General features: G+C 49.8%; 1 protein-coding gene across 4 annotated transcripts in view; it reads left to right on the top strand.

Annotated features, from left to right (window-relative positions):
* The window catches only part of SIPA1L2 (signal induced proliferation associated 1 like 2), a 189,151-nt gene that overhangs the window by 73,558 nt on the left and 98,319 nt on the right, over positions 1–17,274 (top strand). The window contains exon 1 of one of the 4 annotated variants that reach the window (XM_053912460.2): positions 9,354–9,563. The exons of the other annotated variants lie outside the window; for them this stretch is intronic. The gene's annotated coding sequence lies outside the window, so the exon portion shown is untranslated. Of the gene's footprint in view, positions 1–9,353; positions 9,564–17,274 lie in introns of those variants that run through there. 4 annotated transcript variants of the gene reach the window in all.

The following is a 17,274-nucleotide window of genomic DNA, read 5'->3' on the forward strand; positions in this document are numbered from 1 at the left end:
TAGTCGCCAGGAACCAAAGATAAGACACACAGATAGGACCTGGCCCCAGGTCTTCTGCTGTCAGATTAGCCTGAGGAACTCTGCCTATTAGAGCCAAGTTCACAGACACATGGTGGAGCTGGGGCTGCAGACTGAAGGTGCGCTCGCTGGTTTGTGCACCTGGACGAGGAGAGGGAAGGAGAGCTGGGCTCAGCCTGGGGTGCCCTGAACAGAACTGTGGAACTGTGCCTGCGTCCGCGACGAAAGCAGTTTTAGGGTGCCTTGGAAATAAGGGAGATAAAAATTCGCATCCCAGGACTGTTCATCAGCTGGTCCGAGTAGGTAACAAAAATAGGAAGAAGAACATGGTATTCTGTACACCTGCAGATGTAGATGCCAAGGTCAGATTTTGTTTTTCTCACTACTGGTGGGTCAGCCCACCCACTGTCTCTCCTTGGTGGATAGTGGGTGGTCCTGTGAGTCAGGGGAGAGTCCAACCCGGTACTTGAAATCTAGGCAGTACCTGTGTACCTTCTTATGGCCAGGAAAGTCTAGAAGTAGTTGTTCTTACTTTTGTAGGTTTGTGTGTATGTATGCCTATTTGCTGGGGGTGGGGGCGGGTATGTTTAATAACAAAACAATGAAATAGGAGATTTCAAGATTATTCAAAGTAGAAATTAAGAAAATAGAACTCTTAAAGGTGATACCATTAAGATTCTATACTGTTTCTTCTTTGCCTGGAGAGCTCAGAACCTGCAAGATGAGGTCCCTGAATTTTAGGTTACGCTCCTTGCGTGCCAATAGTGAAGAGGTTTTGATGGAAGGTGGTTGTGGGTTTCCTGGAAGGGGATCCAGTGCCCCACGGAGAAGCGTCCTCATGGACAGGCTTTGAAAGAATCGGGTAGGGCTGTGACACCTGGCGCTCTTTTATGAGAGCCATGCCCAAGGTGTGGCCCTTGAGAGATGCCCGAGGGTCAGGTGCTGCCTTCTGCCCTGTTGGAGAAGGGAAGTGGGTATGTGTAGCCACCTCGTAGGCTGCTGTGGCCTGCACCCCAGCCCTCCCACCTGTCCCCCCTCTCCTGCCTGAATGCTAGTCTTTCTGGTTCACACCCTGGGCAGACAGGTGAGCTGAGCAGGGGTCGGCAGAAGCCCCCATCCCTGCCTGACTGGGGATCGGCCAGTGCCAGAATGGAGGCATGTGAGCCCTGTGCGGCTGCCCTTGAAGTGACTGGGGGCTTCGTCGCTGTCAGTATCTGACAAATGTCAGTGGGGGGTTGAGCCCAGCTTTCATTCGGTCCCTGACAGGCGTCATTGGGTCACTCCCAGGATTTCTCTGGCAGACTGTCACGGATAACTTTAAAAAGGGTTACACGCAGAACGGTTTTGCCATTTCAGGGCGACTTTAGTGGACACGTAATGGGTAACCTTGAACTCCCTGAAGCAGAGGTGGCAGCACTGCTCTGTGGGGACGGGTATCAGGGTCACGGGGACCCTGCACACTGCAGAGGGAGGCGCCCACGTCGTCTCCAGCCTCTGTGCCCAACCCCACGGCCAGGCTGTCCGCGGCAGCCGTCTTTACACCCTGTCTCCTGTCGGACAGAGCGGTGGAAACAGAAGGAAGGCCTTGGGAGACTTCAAGTTAGGGAAGTTAGAAGGACTCGGCCTTGGCAAAGTGTCGCTTGCTGCCTCTGTCTTGGGTCTGTGGAGTGGCGTGTGTACAGGCGCCCCTTCACCCGCAGTGGGGTGGCGCCCCGTCTCGGGAATGTGAGCGTCCTGAGCACGGTTAGGGTGGGCGAGACCAGCCCCTGGTGTTTGGGCGGGCAGGTGCGCCCAATGCATTGTCGACTCGACGGCCTTTTCGACTTGGGGTGGGTGTGCGGGGACGCTGCCCCCTGGTGAGTCGAGGAGCCACATGCAGGTAGCCGGGAACTGTAAGGAAAGGGTTGCTTTTGTTCCCTTTAGGGCACTCCGGTGCTTGGTTGTTCCACGGCTGGCTTAGGTACAGACTTGAGTGCATGAGATTATTGCCTAATTCTGGTGATCGATAGCAGGACTTGTTCCACCAACTGGGACATTTTATAATTGCAAATTGCTTGTGACCACCACGGTAACACACAGTTAATTAAGTTAGAGCACATTCTTTGAAATGTAAACATTTTAAGCCATTAGACTTTCCAAATATTTGGACTCATGAGAATTTGGCTTTTAATATTTCAATCTGTGTCACCTCAACTGTTCCTCCTGTCAGTCATCTTTTTTTTTTAAGGCATAAGAGCTTTTTAGTTACTTCTTTCATTGGAAAATCATTGCAGAAGTATTACCATCGTGAGTGAGGAAGGCTCCATCTCTCTGCCCAGATGACTCTCCCACCAGTATGTGCACAGGTTTTTATCGCGGTCGTGGGCTGTCTTTAGTTCAGTTAAATGGCGTGTGCTTTATTTTGTGGCCCCATTCCGCTGAGGTTTCACTTGTCTCTGGTCCCCGGGCTTTCCTCGCTGGGGTGAAAGCACTGGAAGCCGAGCGAGAGGACCTTGCCCCTCACGCGCAGCGCCGGGAGAAGCAAGGCAGCATTTGTTCCAGTTCCTTAGACCCAGAACGTGGCCTCAGCGTCCATGACCTCCTGGGTGTTAAATTGGATTCCGTCTCCCTTCAAGAGTCTTTTGTATGTGAAGATGACCCACAGACGTAAGACATTGGTGGGGGGTGTCTCAAGGAGGAGCTGGAACGGTGTGACCATTCTCAGGGAACACAGCATCGCTTCCCTGCCGGTCCAGCCCCCGCCTCTCAGATCACAGTGCCCCCCGCCCCCCTGCCTCTCCTTCACGTTCCTCTGCAGGCAGGTCCTCAGCAGCTGCTCCAGGCAGAGCATGTGTGACCTTGGCCTTGGCTGCTCTCAGAGGCTGGGTGTGGGTGTCAGAGAACGCTCTCCTTCACTTACAGGACGTGTCCCGAAGGAGGTCATTCGAGACTCCAACGTTTGTAACTTGGGTGGAACATTAAATCTCTTTTATGTGGAGTATGCCTCACTTCTTTTTCTGTTTTAATAGCATAAAGTTAGTAACCCTGATAAAAATAACTGATAACATTTTTTATCACTGCTTTTCAACATTTATGATGCGCACCCCACAGAGTAACTTGCTAAGAGAAATGTCCCGGGGAGGTGGTGCGGACTTCCTTACTGCTGGGTGACTGTTGGTGAGTGTAATGAGTGACATTCAGCAGTGTTCGGACAGTTTCGTGGTGCAGGTCCACCTGCGAGAGGCAAAGTCAAAGGTGGTATTTCAGACGGGTAGCAATGTATGTGAGTCATACAATAATAAAATAACCCTAGCAGAGGACTTTATTTTAACGACCTGGGGGAAAATTTGTAACTGAAGAATATTTACAGAATCGTATTTTTTATTTTGCTTAGTAATCTTGGTTTTGCAGTATAACCATGTTGCCAATGAAGAGCATTAAAAGTCTGGCTTCTGCCTGTGTCTTGTACCCGAGCAAAGACATGCGAGGGCCCCACCCAGGAAAGGCTCAAATAGAGATCGCCAGTGGGAACGCTGATTCAGTCCGAGCTGGAGCCCAGCACTTAGGAGGGCAAATTGGATTCAACAAGAGATGTTTACGGAGACTTTAAACGGTGACAGCTAAGAAAGCACACGCGGTGGATATTTCCCAGCCTTGTGCGGGCTCCCTCCGCAGCCTGGACTGGCTGCTGGATGTTTCAGGAACTCACTAAATTCTTTTCTTTGGACTCTTGGACCCAAACTCACTGCTTGGAGCCTGGTGACTGGGGCCCGTGTCTTCCGTGTTACTGTGGGGTCGTGACCTGCCTGATGTCAGTGGAAGCCATCCTGCCCCCTCATATTTATGCCGATGAGTGTAAATTGCCACTTCCGACTGTGAGTGTAAACCTGCCGGTCACAACCGATGTATTCCAGTCATCAAAGCCTGCAGGTGCTCCGTGTGGCTGATACATTTTCATACACACTTCACGGAGAGGAGGGAAGGGCTGCAGTTGTGAGGAACTGGAATCTCTGGTCTGCAGGGCGCATAGTAAGCGGGGATTCAGCGAGTGCCTGGCTGGAGGTAGATGCTACAATGGCCAGTCTGCCGGGATGGGTGGGACGCGCTGACGGCCGAGCCCAGTGCAGGCAGCCTGCTCGGTGGGAATGCCCGTGTGCTGGTGGAGCTCCCCCCGTCAGATAATATCGATAATATCGTCTGCAGACACTCCTGTTCCTCCGAGTCGCCTTTTCCTGGCTCTCTGTCCAAAGCGTCCTTTGAGGCACAGAAGCTTTGGATTTGGTGAAGTGAAGCCCAGCTTAACTACCCTTGCTTCTGCTGCCTATGCTTTGGCGTGTCATTCCCCATGAATCATTGCCAAGTCCAGGGGCATGAAGCTGTTGCCTCATGTTTTCTTCTGTGAACTTCTCAGTTGTAGCTCGTACATTGAGATCCACTCGATCTGTTTTAAGTTAATTTTTCTATACTTTTGCATGTGAGTGTCCGGTGGTCCCAGTACCGTGTGCTGATACCACTGTCAATCCCCTCTCGGAGAGTCTTGGCACCTTTGTCGGAGGCCACTTGACCACACACACGAGCGCTTCTTTCCAGGCTCTCTAGTCTGACCTGGTGGTCTGCGTGTCTGTCTTTAAACCAGCACCCCAGTTTTCTGCACCGTGGCTGTGTGGTAGCTTGTGAAATGTGAAAGGCCTCCAGCTTTGTTCCCCTTTTCAAGGTTGTTCTGACTCTTGGAGGTCCCTTGAGATTCCTTGAATTTTAGGATGGACTTTTCTTTTTTCACAAAGCGTGCCATTGGGGTTTTGGCAGGGGTTGCATTGTATCTGCACATCGCTTCAGGTAGCAGCCGTCTTACCAACAGGAAGTCTCCCAGTCCGCGAACATAGGATGTCTTTCCGTTTACTTGAGTCTAATGCTTTTTAATGAATACTTCTCCATGGTAGGAGCACAGACTCGGGGGCAGGCAGGCAGACTTGCTGTTGGGTTCTCGCCACGCTACTGAACACATTGCTCGACTTCTGGAGGAGTCTGTCTACGAGGCCTCAGCGGCAGCGTCCTCGTTCAGCGGGAGTTGTGTGAGAGGTGTGTCTTGTGGACCAGGGTCCAGCAGAGTGTGTGACATCGTTTTCTTCTCTCTGTGCCTGCTTCAGGCCTCCACGAATGCACCAGCTTTGTTCTGATCGAAGCGACGCTTTGCCTGTGTCCTCTCCTGTGTTTGGACTGAACTCGGCCCCCAGGACACCTGCTCTGGCTTCAAACTTCGCCTCTGCGTTCTCTCTCAGTGCGTGCATCTCACCGTCCGACCTGAGCTTCAGGCCGATGGCGCTATACTCCAGCCATGCAGGGGCCCTTCATTCTGTGGGCCGGGCCCTGGGCTCCAGCACGCGGAGAGGGGTGCCCTTTGGTGGATGTAGTCACAGGGCTGTGGGGAAGGAGGTGTGGGGGTGCTTTAAAGGGCAACTGCTAGCCCCGCTTCGTACTGAGCGGTTTAATTACACCCTGTGCTGTGTGACGCTGTGTATTTTCCGAAGTCCTCTCCCACCCCGTGGGTCCCAAAGGGGAATCAACACCAGAAACACCTGAGGAGCTTGTTCAAAACGGTCTGGGGGCCCCACGCCCAATCTTAGGAGCCAGAATTCCTGGGGGAGTAGCTAAGGAATTTGTGTTTTTAACACACTCTCCTCGGCCAATTTTCCAGCAGCCGGCGTGGCACTGGTCCTCGGGCAGGCCTCTAGGACCCCTGACCCACGCCCCCTGCCAGTCTGCAGTCTCCTGTTCACAACCCAGCGGGCCAGCCCCGGACGCAGCTGATGACAGAGGAGAATGGCACCTGGTACACAGGGCTCGTCTGGGCCCAGGCTCATCTCCTTGTTTTCTCCCCCACACCCCCCCCCCCCCCGGGACCTGACTTCCGAAGTCTCTTCAGCAAGGGGACTTTGAGGACGGTCGTGGTAGAATGGAACTAAATTTGGGAAGGGCCTTAACTGCCACGTTGGCGGGGCAGGGGTGTGGGGTTGAGAAGTCTTACTTTAAATGGGGGTAATAATAACTCCTACCACATAGGTTATTGGAGTTAATGCTTGAAAAGTCCTTAGAATGTGCCTGGTGCACAGAAAACGCTCACGAAGTGTTGCAAGTTAAAGTGTATCTTGGCAGCACAGCAAACCCCAGCTACTGTCACTAGAATGGAAACGTCTAGTGTTCTGGATTCAATTAAATGGCTTCTAGAGGATTCTCACTTTCAGGTTTCATTTATTCGAAACTGAGTAAAAGACACGGTGAGTCACCAGGTTGCCTGGGCTGCAGCTCCGAGATGGGCGCAGAAGACGTGTCAGTGCTTGAGAGCGGGGACGCCAGGATCTTGGAATCGCTCCTTTGACCCGACCTTTCACCTGTTGGAACCGGGTGACAGCTGAGGCCTCTCGCCCTGGTTGTGCTTGGGAGTCAGCTTTGAAAGCCGTGGGCCCGCGGCTCACCCCAGGCCCTGGGGACCAGAGTCTCAGGGCAGGAATCTAGGTATAAGTATCCAAAATATTCCCAGAGACCTTGGAATTAAGAACAGTCTAACAAAAGCCAGAGGGGAGGGGGGAGGGGAAAGTGGGGGGAAGGGTTTTAGGAACTACTATAAAGGACACATGGACAAAACCAAGGGGGAGGGTGGAAGCAGGGGAGGGAGGTGGGTTTGGCTGGGGTAGGGAGCAGTGGTGGGGGGAGAAAAAAGTATCCTTCAGGTAGTTCTGGAAATTGGGAACCACTGGTCAAAACTACCCCCAACTTGTTCTTAGAAAGGATTACTCACCTTTTTGCTCAGACTTTGGTTCCTGAGTTGCAAGAAGCCTTCCAGCTGTGCTGCGTCTTTGTGGAGGGACTCACCCGGGTTTAAAGAAAAACTGGGTGCTAGGGTATGCAGGAACTGGAAGCACGGGCGGAGTAAATGGAGTTCCTTCCCCCAGGCAGGAAGAGAGTTCTGGTCCGTCAGGAGTGAACACAGGCAAAGCAGGTTGGGTCACCCTGGTGACTGGGTAGGAGGGACTTCCGACTGAATCAGTCACAGGGGGAGGGGAGATGAGGCTTCCTGTTGCCTGTGACACATCCCCTGCCACAGGCCAGGGCCTCGCGTAGGACACAGACCTCCGATGCCTGCTCTTTCTTGCCTTCTGTTGGCCAAAGTTGGCACCGCCCGCTGTTTTTCCCATGAGAAAATAAGTAAAGTTTTCAAGCCTTCACTCCTTGCAGATGACGAGAGAGAGAAGAGAATTGTGGTGTCTTAGACACCCTTTCTAGCTACGTCCCCTTTGACTCTCCAGGTTTGTGGGCTTTTCACCTTAGAGTGTGGAAGAAGAGGTGCGCCACTTCGCACACTGTTTTAGCTCCTGTGAGCCGAGAGCAACAGCAGGAAATCCTCGGGGGACATTCCTGTGGCCACGTTGTGCTCTGGCCCTCCGGAGCCCGCGCTCATCTAGTTGCTTTACCTGGGAGATCAGCTGGTCTCCGGCAAGCCGTGAGCCCGTCCTTCTGGGTGCAGCGCGGGGCTTAGTGGGTTTTGGTCGCATGGATGGATATGATGTAGGCCACGGTAAAGTCAAGCAACACAAAGTACTTTCAGGGTGAAGTTTGAGGTAAAACCAGAGTGAGTTGGAGGAAGAAGGGGTCAGAGGTGATAGATTTTGTCACTTCCAATGGAAGAGGAAAGGCTTTCCCAGCCAGGGGCGGGGCATGTGTAAGCAAAAGCGTAGAGTGGGCGTGTATAGGGGAGGTTGTACCCATCTTTTCAGCCATAGCGAGATGTGTGTGGCCCCAAATCAATCATTTTCAGGACCACCACATTCCAGTAAAAGGGAAAAAGAGCAGGGACTCTCAGTGAGCCCTTTGGGACCCCTGTAGGAAATCCTTTTTGCTCCTGGCGTCCTGTGACCTTAGGCAGATCCCTTCACCTCTGGGTCTATAGTCCAGGGTGTCAGAATAGATCATCTGTCCCCTTTCAGATGTAATGTCATGGTCGTGAGTCCAAGTAGGCGATTGATACTCAAAACACTAGACAGTGTTCTCTGGCACGAGGAAAGAAAGAATGTTTCCGTGAGGCAAAACCAGAGGAGCAGTGAAAATGCTGTTGTTAGTGGTGGCGTGGAAGTGCTGATGTTCCCGGCTCTGTTCTGGCTGGGACCGTGTCTGGCCTGCTCTGCCGGTCCAACGCCGGAGGTGCTCTCGGGATGTCTGGATAACTGGCAGGCGCCAGCAGGGCTCAAAGTACTTGATGTGAGCTCCCCAAGTCAAGTATTTGATTTTGAGCTGGGCACGTGAGGAGATTGCTCTGGTCATGCCGGGCTGGAGGGGCTGCCGCCTTCTTCGAGGCCCACGTCCAGATTCACTCTCAGTCTGGTGCTCACATGGGCAAAGGGACAGCTGCCACCTTTGAAGGAGGAACCTGAGAGCTGTGGCCTTGTTCACACCAGGACCCTTAGACTGGCCGCCTCTGGAGGGCGGGGCAGGCCTGAAAGCATCCTTCCTCCCTCCCTTTCTCCCTCCCTGTGTGTGCCCTCACCTGCATTCCTCCAAAACAATGTCCTTGGACTTTAAAACAGTACAGATAGCTATTTTTCGTTTTGCTTGAAGTTACCACATTTGTATTAGAGTGGCTTCTTTTGACCGACAGAATCAGTAACTTTTGTTCCTAATTTTTAAAGGCCACATGTAAATGTGAGAAGCTACCAGTTACGGCAGAAAGAGTGAAGCAGCCTGGGTCCCAGGTCTGTCTCTTGATTCACGGCCATTTGATTGAAGGCACATTACTTAATTGTCCTAAGATTGTTCCTTAAATGGGAGAGCAGCCTCTCCGGTCCCTTCGGAGGTTTTCCTGGGATCCGACAAACATAAAATATTTCTGGAAATGGTAAATCCCTAAGTAAGTGGAATACGCTAATGTGCACGTTTGGTGATAAAGGGCATGTCGTTGGTCGGACAGGTGCTTTGGGTCTGCTGGCCGACACGTGAGATCACCTTCTTGTGGTTGATTTTCATAACTGCAATTTCTGCATCTCTCTCTCTTCATTAACCTAGAAGTTAAAAGCAAGTAGTGATTTCCTGTAACTGTAATTTTTGTAAGGAAACCAGGTTCTTACTGGTGCTTTTTTTTTTTTTTTTTGGTGTTTTAATAAAATAGTGATTGTGTTAGGTGGTCGTTCTTTTACTTTTTTTCTTCAGGCAAAGATCTTGGGCGTTAGGAGTTTAAAACACCAATCAGGCCAAGGTAATTAGTGGGCGTTTGCAGTTGAGAGTGGTTTCACTTTCCTTTCACACGGAGCCTTCATCGGGTCATACTCCTAAAATTCTGAAGGTCTGTTGAGGAAGACTTCGCGCCTCGGTGCATGAGCTGAATGCTCTCTGGCCAGTGCACGGGATGCAGCCCTGGCAGCGAATGCCTTGGTAAAGAAGCGCACTGTGGGGGCCACTCCTGAAGGTACCACTAACGGAGTTCTGAATTGGACTCTGGAGCTCTGCAAGACACTCTGTTTCCTAGAGTGCCGACCGTGCTTGTCTCGCGGCTGGCCAACACGACAGGACTGTTCAAGGTAAAGCTAGCTGGCCCCAGTGTCTGTGCCCAAGCTCCTGTTTTCTCCCAGGATGGCTTGTTACCAAATAGAGTGGACTCAGTGGTGGCCTTACATCAAGTGTTTATAACCCTTTTTCTCACCCACGACGTCATTGGTCTACTCGTGTCCCTCCTTCTGGGAAGCAGGAAGCTAGGTTGTCTTCTGTCCATGACAGTCCCAGTAGGTGGCTGCACCCCTGTCTGGATTGGTCAGCCCCTGGAAGCCAGGTCTGGGATAGAACGGAGCAGTAGCTGTGGGGCCTGGAGGGACCTCCACTGTCCTCGCTGCAGGGACCCGGGAGCCGTGCTCCTGGGGTTGGGGTTGAGGTTGTAGCTGCAGCCTCCACAGAGGATGTTAATGTCCACTCATGGCTTCTGTCTCTCAGATGGCAGAGTGAGGGGCTGCAGGGCCAGGTGGGACTTGCTGCCCAGTCCACCTTTTAAGAATCAGCCCAACTTCAGGATTGTCGAGTTGGCACAGGGCAAATTTCAGATGCTTGTACATAGATTCTGGAATTGGAAGAACCTTCTAGCAGTGGGTATGGAGTCCCTTAGAAATGCACTCACGTGGGACTCACTGCCGAGGGTGTCAGACCCCAGCAGTGCTGGGGTCCCAGGTCCCTGTGAGCGTGCAGTGCAGGGACAAGCTTGGGGCCAGGTCTGTTTTCTCCCCGGCAGCTCAGTGGAGCTGTTTACATGTTCTCCAAGGGCTTAGAAGTACAAGGTCAGCCTGACACCCAGTAGCAACATTTTACATACATAACAGGCAATAAAGTCTGTTTCATCAGAGTTTTCCCAGCAGCTTGGCCAGTTGTCCTTCCTGACCCACCTTCTCCCTGGGCTTCTTATTCCCCCAGTTTCCGGTTTGCTGCGGCAGACAGAACACTAGGGGAGGGCTGTGGAGCTAGATGGGAGCAAACCACTTGGACCGTGTGGGTTCCTCATGCTCACTTACCGAGTGGGAGTCTGCTCATCCTTGCATCTGCGTGCAAGGTGTTGGTATCTCGGAGCGCTGGTGTGCCTCCTCACGGGGCCCACAGCACCTGTCTCAGGGGAGCTAGGCAGACACACCCCTGTCCTGCAGATGGGACGGGTCTCCGTGAGGGCGGGCATGTCCTCAGAGGTGGACACACGTCTCTTCGTTCTGCAGCGTCATGCCACCCAGCACACTGCTGCCTGCAGGGCTCAAGGTCACTGGAGGTGCGAGGCACGTAACAGTGTATGCTAACGTAAGACATGTTATTCTAGCACAAGTAATTTGCAGTGTGGGAATGCAGGGCCATATTTTTGTGAAAACCTGCTATAAAAAACATGCTTTTCCAGTTAATCAGCAACAGGCGTTACTCATCCAACAGTGGCATTCACTTTCAGGTAGGCATCTGAGCCTCAGAGGTAGGACAGGCAAAGCTAGCGGTCATCTCAGTTCATCCAAAAAGGGAAATTTTCCCTGTGTAATTTAAATGTGTATTGGCTTTATGGAGCATTATTTTCAAAATATTTTTTTAATTTATTGAATTTAAAGTGTTTTTATACGTGTGTGGATTTACATGTTCATATATAGGTATATAATCTGGATTCTTCATAAAAATACAAAGAAGTAAGCAAAAAGCTCGCGGAAGCCTACCTGTGGCAGGGAACCACTGTTACAGTATCGGGGTATTTCTTTGCGGTACTTTTATGTCTATAGACCTTAAACAAACTTCTGTCTTTGGCTCCTTTCATATAATATTCTAATATTCATGTACATTCTTCAAAGATACATTGTGTCAATGTTCCCTTGTAGAGTATTTACCAGAAACACCGTATTTACACCTGGTCCCTGGTCGTTAACACTCTTGCAAGTTCTTCATTCTCCCAGTTCTGGAGTGAGTATTTTCTGTGTAAACTTCCCCCAACCACTCTCGTTTCCCGGGGAGGTGTTTCAGGTGCACAAATAGTGCGTCAAGGGACTTGTGCGGTTGTCCTTGCTGATGTTCACAGGGATGTGCCCTCTGCAGCTCTCGGGGTCTCCATTCCACAGGCCCGCGGCAGCACGGAGCGCGTGTGGGCGCGGGCACGCAGATCGCCTTTGAAACACACTAGCAGAACGCGGTCCTCTTCCTTTAACTTCATTTCTTTTCTGCTTGTTGTGCATGTGCATATCTTACCCAGCTAAGCTTTGAGGATTAGGAGGCTCTCATTCATCGTTAATGCTCCCCCGGGCCCCCCGCCTCCAGTACAGTGTGGAAAAGAACTGAATGCACTTACTTTAAACCGGACCCACAAAAGGTTTTTTGTATCAGATAACAAACCTCATAAAGCTGTTCCACAAAACTCAAGTCTCCTGTAATTCTAATAGACCTGAGAACAGTGCGAAGATGGCTTTGCGTGTGTGTGATTAGTGAATGGAGTTTGTTACATATTTGCGGCTAAAATTACTATTTGTAAAAACGCAAATGCTGCACTGTTGTGTAGATTGGCAGGCTTTCTTTGATGCCCTTTGTGCTCAGCAGAAAGAAGCATCTTCAGATTTGATGGCTTTCGGTTTACTTGTTGCGTTTTCACAAAGCGTGCATTGAAGGTGGGCACTGTGTACGTTCAGCTCAGCTTGCAATAGCAGTGACTGATTCTGCTGTTCCGTGGGCACTGTGGGTTTGGTGCTTAATGGGATGAGCGGCAGGGACTGAGAGGGTTCTCCCTCGGCGGTGAGCAACGGGAGGGACCCCTAAGAGTGTGTTTTCCATGCTCTGCCTTCCAGGTTGTTATTAAAGAATGCTCAGGTTCCAACCTTCCTTGTCACCCCACATCACCACACCTTTATCTAAATAATAGAGCAGATTATCTCTATGATTTTGAAATGAAAATAACAAAAGTACAGTCCCAATCGGTTGGCACTGAGTAGAAATTCTTTTCTTCTTTTGCTGTGTTTTCCTACGATGCAAACGGCTCAGCTTAAATTATTAATCGAAACGTCTGACTTCCTGCCGTGTCATCGGCAATTCTGGGGCCGTGTTGCTGAAAAAAGTGCGGTAACTAATAACCTCCTGAGGGAAAGAGGTGCAGGGCCGTCCCTTTTTATCTCTCCGATTTAAAAGATGCCCTGGGAACAGTCAATACCCACAGCTGTTCTGTCTTCTTGAAAAAAATTCCATGATCAGAATATTCCATTTAACAAAATAGCTCTTTGTTTATCCTACTTTTGACATTCACATGGATGGATGGATACCCAAAGCAGCTTACTACCAGGAATTGTTTTCTGCTTTTTTTTTTTTTGACATGAAAAGTTAAAAATTCCGGAATAATCTCATTGTAATACAATGAAGTTCCTAAAATAATTTAAACAGAAGTTGTGGTTGGGAAGAGAGCAGGCCGACTGCTGACTGCTTTGGGCATTTCCTTTACCTTCCGAGAGCTGCTGTTGCCTCTTACAGAGTCAGCCTAGCTGTTGCCAGTCAGTCATTGTTCCGAGTTCCTGTTCTTCTTGCATGAAGCAGTTAGGGCATATTTCCGAAACGTGATTGTGCTCCTTAGCGATAGTTATTACGTATCTTACTCATTTTAATTGCTCAATTTTAAGTCAGTGAGTGTATCAGTGATTGTTTACTCATATGTGAACAGCTTTTATAAATTCATAAGTCAAAATTTTCAGCTAATTTTTTAGAACTTTTTATATAGGAAACAGAGGGATGAACACTTTGCATCAAGATCTCATTGGATCATTAAAAATAGATACAGTTGTTGCGATTTTACAGATAGGAACTGAGGCTCAGAGAGAAGTAACTTTGCCACAGTCTCAGCTAGCACATGGCAGAGCCTGCGTCTGTGCCAGGTGCCCAGGTGAAAGCCGCGTCTGTGCCTTTCAGGTGTAGAGGAGGATGGTGACGAGGAAACAGGCAGGCATCAGACAGTGTGGGGTGCTTCTCTTACACCATGTGGTAAGAGGAAAGGTGTGGGATGCTCGGGGGCCCCCAGTTAAGATAACTTCGCACCAACGCTAAGATTTGAGAAGAACCCTGAGTATAAGCTGGGGCATGTCTAAAAACACCTGTTAGCAAGGTACGAAGGAGGAGTCCTGAAGAGGGTCTGGTCAGTGGGGGCAGCTCGTGCAAGCCCCTTGCATAAGAAGGTGAAGGGCGGGGTGCACAAACCAGGCGTGTGGTGCTCCAGCAGCCACTCAGGCACCAAATTGTGGGTGACCTGTGCTACCCTGAGGAAAACGGGGGAACACTGAAGGGTTTTCTGATAATCTCGGAAGAACAAGGTAGTGGTTCTGGCTGTGGTGGGGGCAGTTGGGATAGCCAGGTCTGCGTGGATTTGAGAACCTTCAGGAGGTCAAGTTGACAAGCCTGACATTGGACGTGGACCGTGAGGGGAAGGCAGGCTCAGCTGAGGTGCTGGACCTCGGTGGCAGGGGATGGCGGTCCCGTTCTCCTGAGCTGAGGAGGAGGATCAGGTGCGGGTACAAGGGGGTGGGCAGAGGGTGGAAGCGATCCCAGCCTGGTAGCTTTGCGTAGGATCTACCCACATCTACCCATATGTCTGGGCTTGTGGGTAGATTGCAGAGCCAGCAGCACAGAGGTGGCATGTGAAACGAGCAGAAATGAACGAGGAAATGCAGGGATTAAAGAACAATATAGCTTACAATAAGCCCTGAGGGGGATGGGCATTTGAAGAGGACCAGAAGAGGAGCCAGCAAGGAAACCAGAGAGAATCAAGAATCACTGTGGCCCTGGCAGGGTAGCTCAGTTAGTTGGAGCATCGTCCTAATACGCCAAGGTTGCGGGTTTGACCCCCAGTCAGGGTGCGTACAAGAATCAACCAGTGATTGTATAGATCAGTGGAACAATGAGTGGATATTTCTCTCTCCCTTCCTCTCTCTCTCTAAAATAAAAAAAAAAAACCTTTAGAAGAGAGCCTTGTCCCAGGCCCAAGTCATGATAATACATCAACCCAGTGCCTTGGGGTACTTGGGTTTGCAGCCACATCAGTTTCCATGGCTGGATGCCAGTTAGTCCCGAGTGCCAGGCGCGACCATGGGGGCTTGGGCACAGGCAGTGAACGGGATGGACCAGGACCTACTCTCGTGGAGCTTACACCGGGCAGACTTTTGATTTGGGCCTTCTGTTTACCACGGATTATAATCCACTGAACAGTGGGGTCATAACGCGCAGTTCTAGTGGAGTGTGATCCCCCCGGCACTTTTTACTGGGGTTCCTGCTCTGCCCGGATGAAAAAATCTTTACACTCGGGGACCAGCTTTTGTGGGGACTTGAAATTCTTCCAAATAGCAATGTGGAATACTTTAAGAAATTGTCTAACACCAATGTGAATATTCCACCAAGAAAAGATTATTTTATGTTCCTTCAGAAATGGTAGGTTACCCCATGTTATAAAACCCCAAAGAGGAGAATTTTTGCTCTTTTTCATATTCTCATGCCCCCAAATATTTATCTTTCGTACCGCCCCAATGTTTAGTTCAAGATAAATGACTAAGAACTAATTTTCATGTCTGAATCTACCAAGAGCTTAGAACTCAGCAATATGATTATTATTGAACATCAGTATCCATTTATGGCCTTTGTTACAATAGCCAATTTATCAAACCGTCTCTATTTAGCAGTCTGCTATGATATGAATGTGAGTTAATGGATTGTTTTATGGTTATTTAGCCATAACATCACTTAATACCAGGCTGCATGTGCCCGACGTGGTGGTGACTTTATGCGAATGATACCTGGCGGTCAGACGTGGAGTGTGAGCGCTCCTCAGCGCTGCCTGCCACCCCTTCCTGGCCAAGAGACGGTAGGAGGTGGCTTGTTCCTCTTCTTATTCCCTGCCCAATTACACACGGTAGTATTAGAGCTGACGGGATGCGAGGATGAAAAATACGCGTTTTTACGGTAGTTATACTTTATTAAAAATCCTCCATATAATTGTAACCATTTTTTCCCTTGAACGGGGCTCATAATTGGTGCCTTTTGTGGTTTTCAGTCCATTTGCTACAGCTGCAGTTCTGATCAGTGGCTCAATTATCACTATAATACTGGTCTTAAAGGCTCACTAATGTCTCATGGAAAACTTTGAAAACATTCTATTTAAAGACAATTATGCTTAAGTATCACATTTTCTCCATTTCTGTGCTGGCCTTTAAAAATTATTATCAGGACCATTAACATGAGAACAGATTATTCTTCCAAGCTCTGAAGTTCTTTAATTTTTATTTGACTTCCCGGTTGGTCACCGCATGCCCTAGCCAGTCCTCACTCAAGGACGCCCCATACTACCTGTGAGGTCACAGGTTCACATGTCATTTTTTTTAAAAGGAGTCCACCGAGTGCTGGTAACAATTTTCAATTTTTACTGGGGAGCAAGAGCCATAGAATGTGATGAAATGTAAGAATACTTAGAAAATGCGAACTTGAAGGAAGGAAGGAAACTGGAGAAAGCCGCTGGAGATCTGTGTGAATTAGCAACCATTCTGAGATGAAGAACTCAGCATCTCCTCCGTCCGGCAAATGGTTGGCGTCCACGTTTGGGGAATTGCCTGGAGCTGGGCCGGGGGTGGGGGGCGTGTCCGGGTGGGCATCCCTGCAGATTAGTCTGTTCTCCTGCTTTTTATTTTTAAAAAAAGACTTCCTAGTGCATGGGAATTTTTGTCTTTCCTATTGAGGTGTAAGTGACATATACCATTGTATTGGTTTCAGGTGTGCGCCGTAGTGATTCTCTATTTGGATACATTGTGAAGTGACTATAGTGAGTCTAGTGAGTATCTAGCACCACAGCAGCTGCACTTTTTTTGTGATGAGAGCTTTGAAGATCTCCCAAACAACTTTCAAATACATGCTACAGTATCGTTACCTATAGTCACCTTGCTGTACGCATTTTACACCCAGAGCTCATTCCTTCCTAACTGGAAGTTTATACTGTTTAACTGCCTTTGCTCATTTCACGCCCCACCCCGACAATCACCGATCTGTTCTTTCTATGTATGAATTAATCTTTTAAAAAGATCCGTCCTGGGAGTGAGATTGTGCAGTATTTGTGTCTCCCCATCTGACGTACAGCACTTAGCAGAATGGCATCTATTCACTCTCCTTGTAAAGTCCTCGGGGAGGAATTAAGTGACCCTCCCATTTTCTTTGATGTTTAATGTTTTAAGCCACAGTGAGTTAGCAGTGAGAATTAATTTAGTCGTGAAGTTATTGGACAAATAGAATTTGCCCAGTTCTCGTAAGGAGCATGAAGGTGGTGGGAGTGGGCAGTAAGGGTGGTACCACACGCACGGCTGGGGGAGTCTCTTCCATTAAGTTTTCTTAACATCTCGTGAGAGAGCACTTCTGCAGTTCGAGGGAAATTACCGTGACCTTTTTTTTTTTTTTAAAGAACATTGCATTTGCTGGTCTAAAACCATCGTAGCCAGCGTGTTTAACACCTGTGGGAATGATGGAAGGACAGCAGACCCCAGAGAGGAAGAGCAGGGCCTGGCCGCAGCTGTCTGTGACAAAGGCCATGTGCGGGGCTCCTAGCTCCTGCGGCTTCGTCTCCAGCTGTGACCCGAGGCGCCCTTTCGCCCAGGTTCTCTGCTAGCGTGGCTTCCATCTGCTGTCCTGTTGGGGTGGTACCGTTTGTGGGCTCGTACCCACATCTCCAGGGAGCCGGCTGGTGTCCCTCAGGGAGGACAGTGTTCTGCACACGGTCTGCTGCTCTGCTCG

Source organism: Desmodus rotundus, chromosome 10 (assembly GCF_022682495.2).
Source record: "Desmodus rotundus isolate HL8 chromosome 10, HLdesRot8A.1, whole genome shotgun sequence".
Taxonomy (NCBI): domain Eukaryota; kingdom Metazoa; phylum Chordata; class Mammalia; order Chiroptera; family Phyllostomidae; genus Desmodus; species Desmodus rotundus.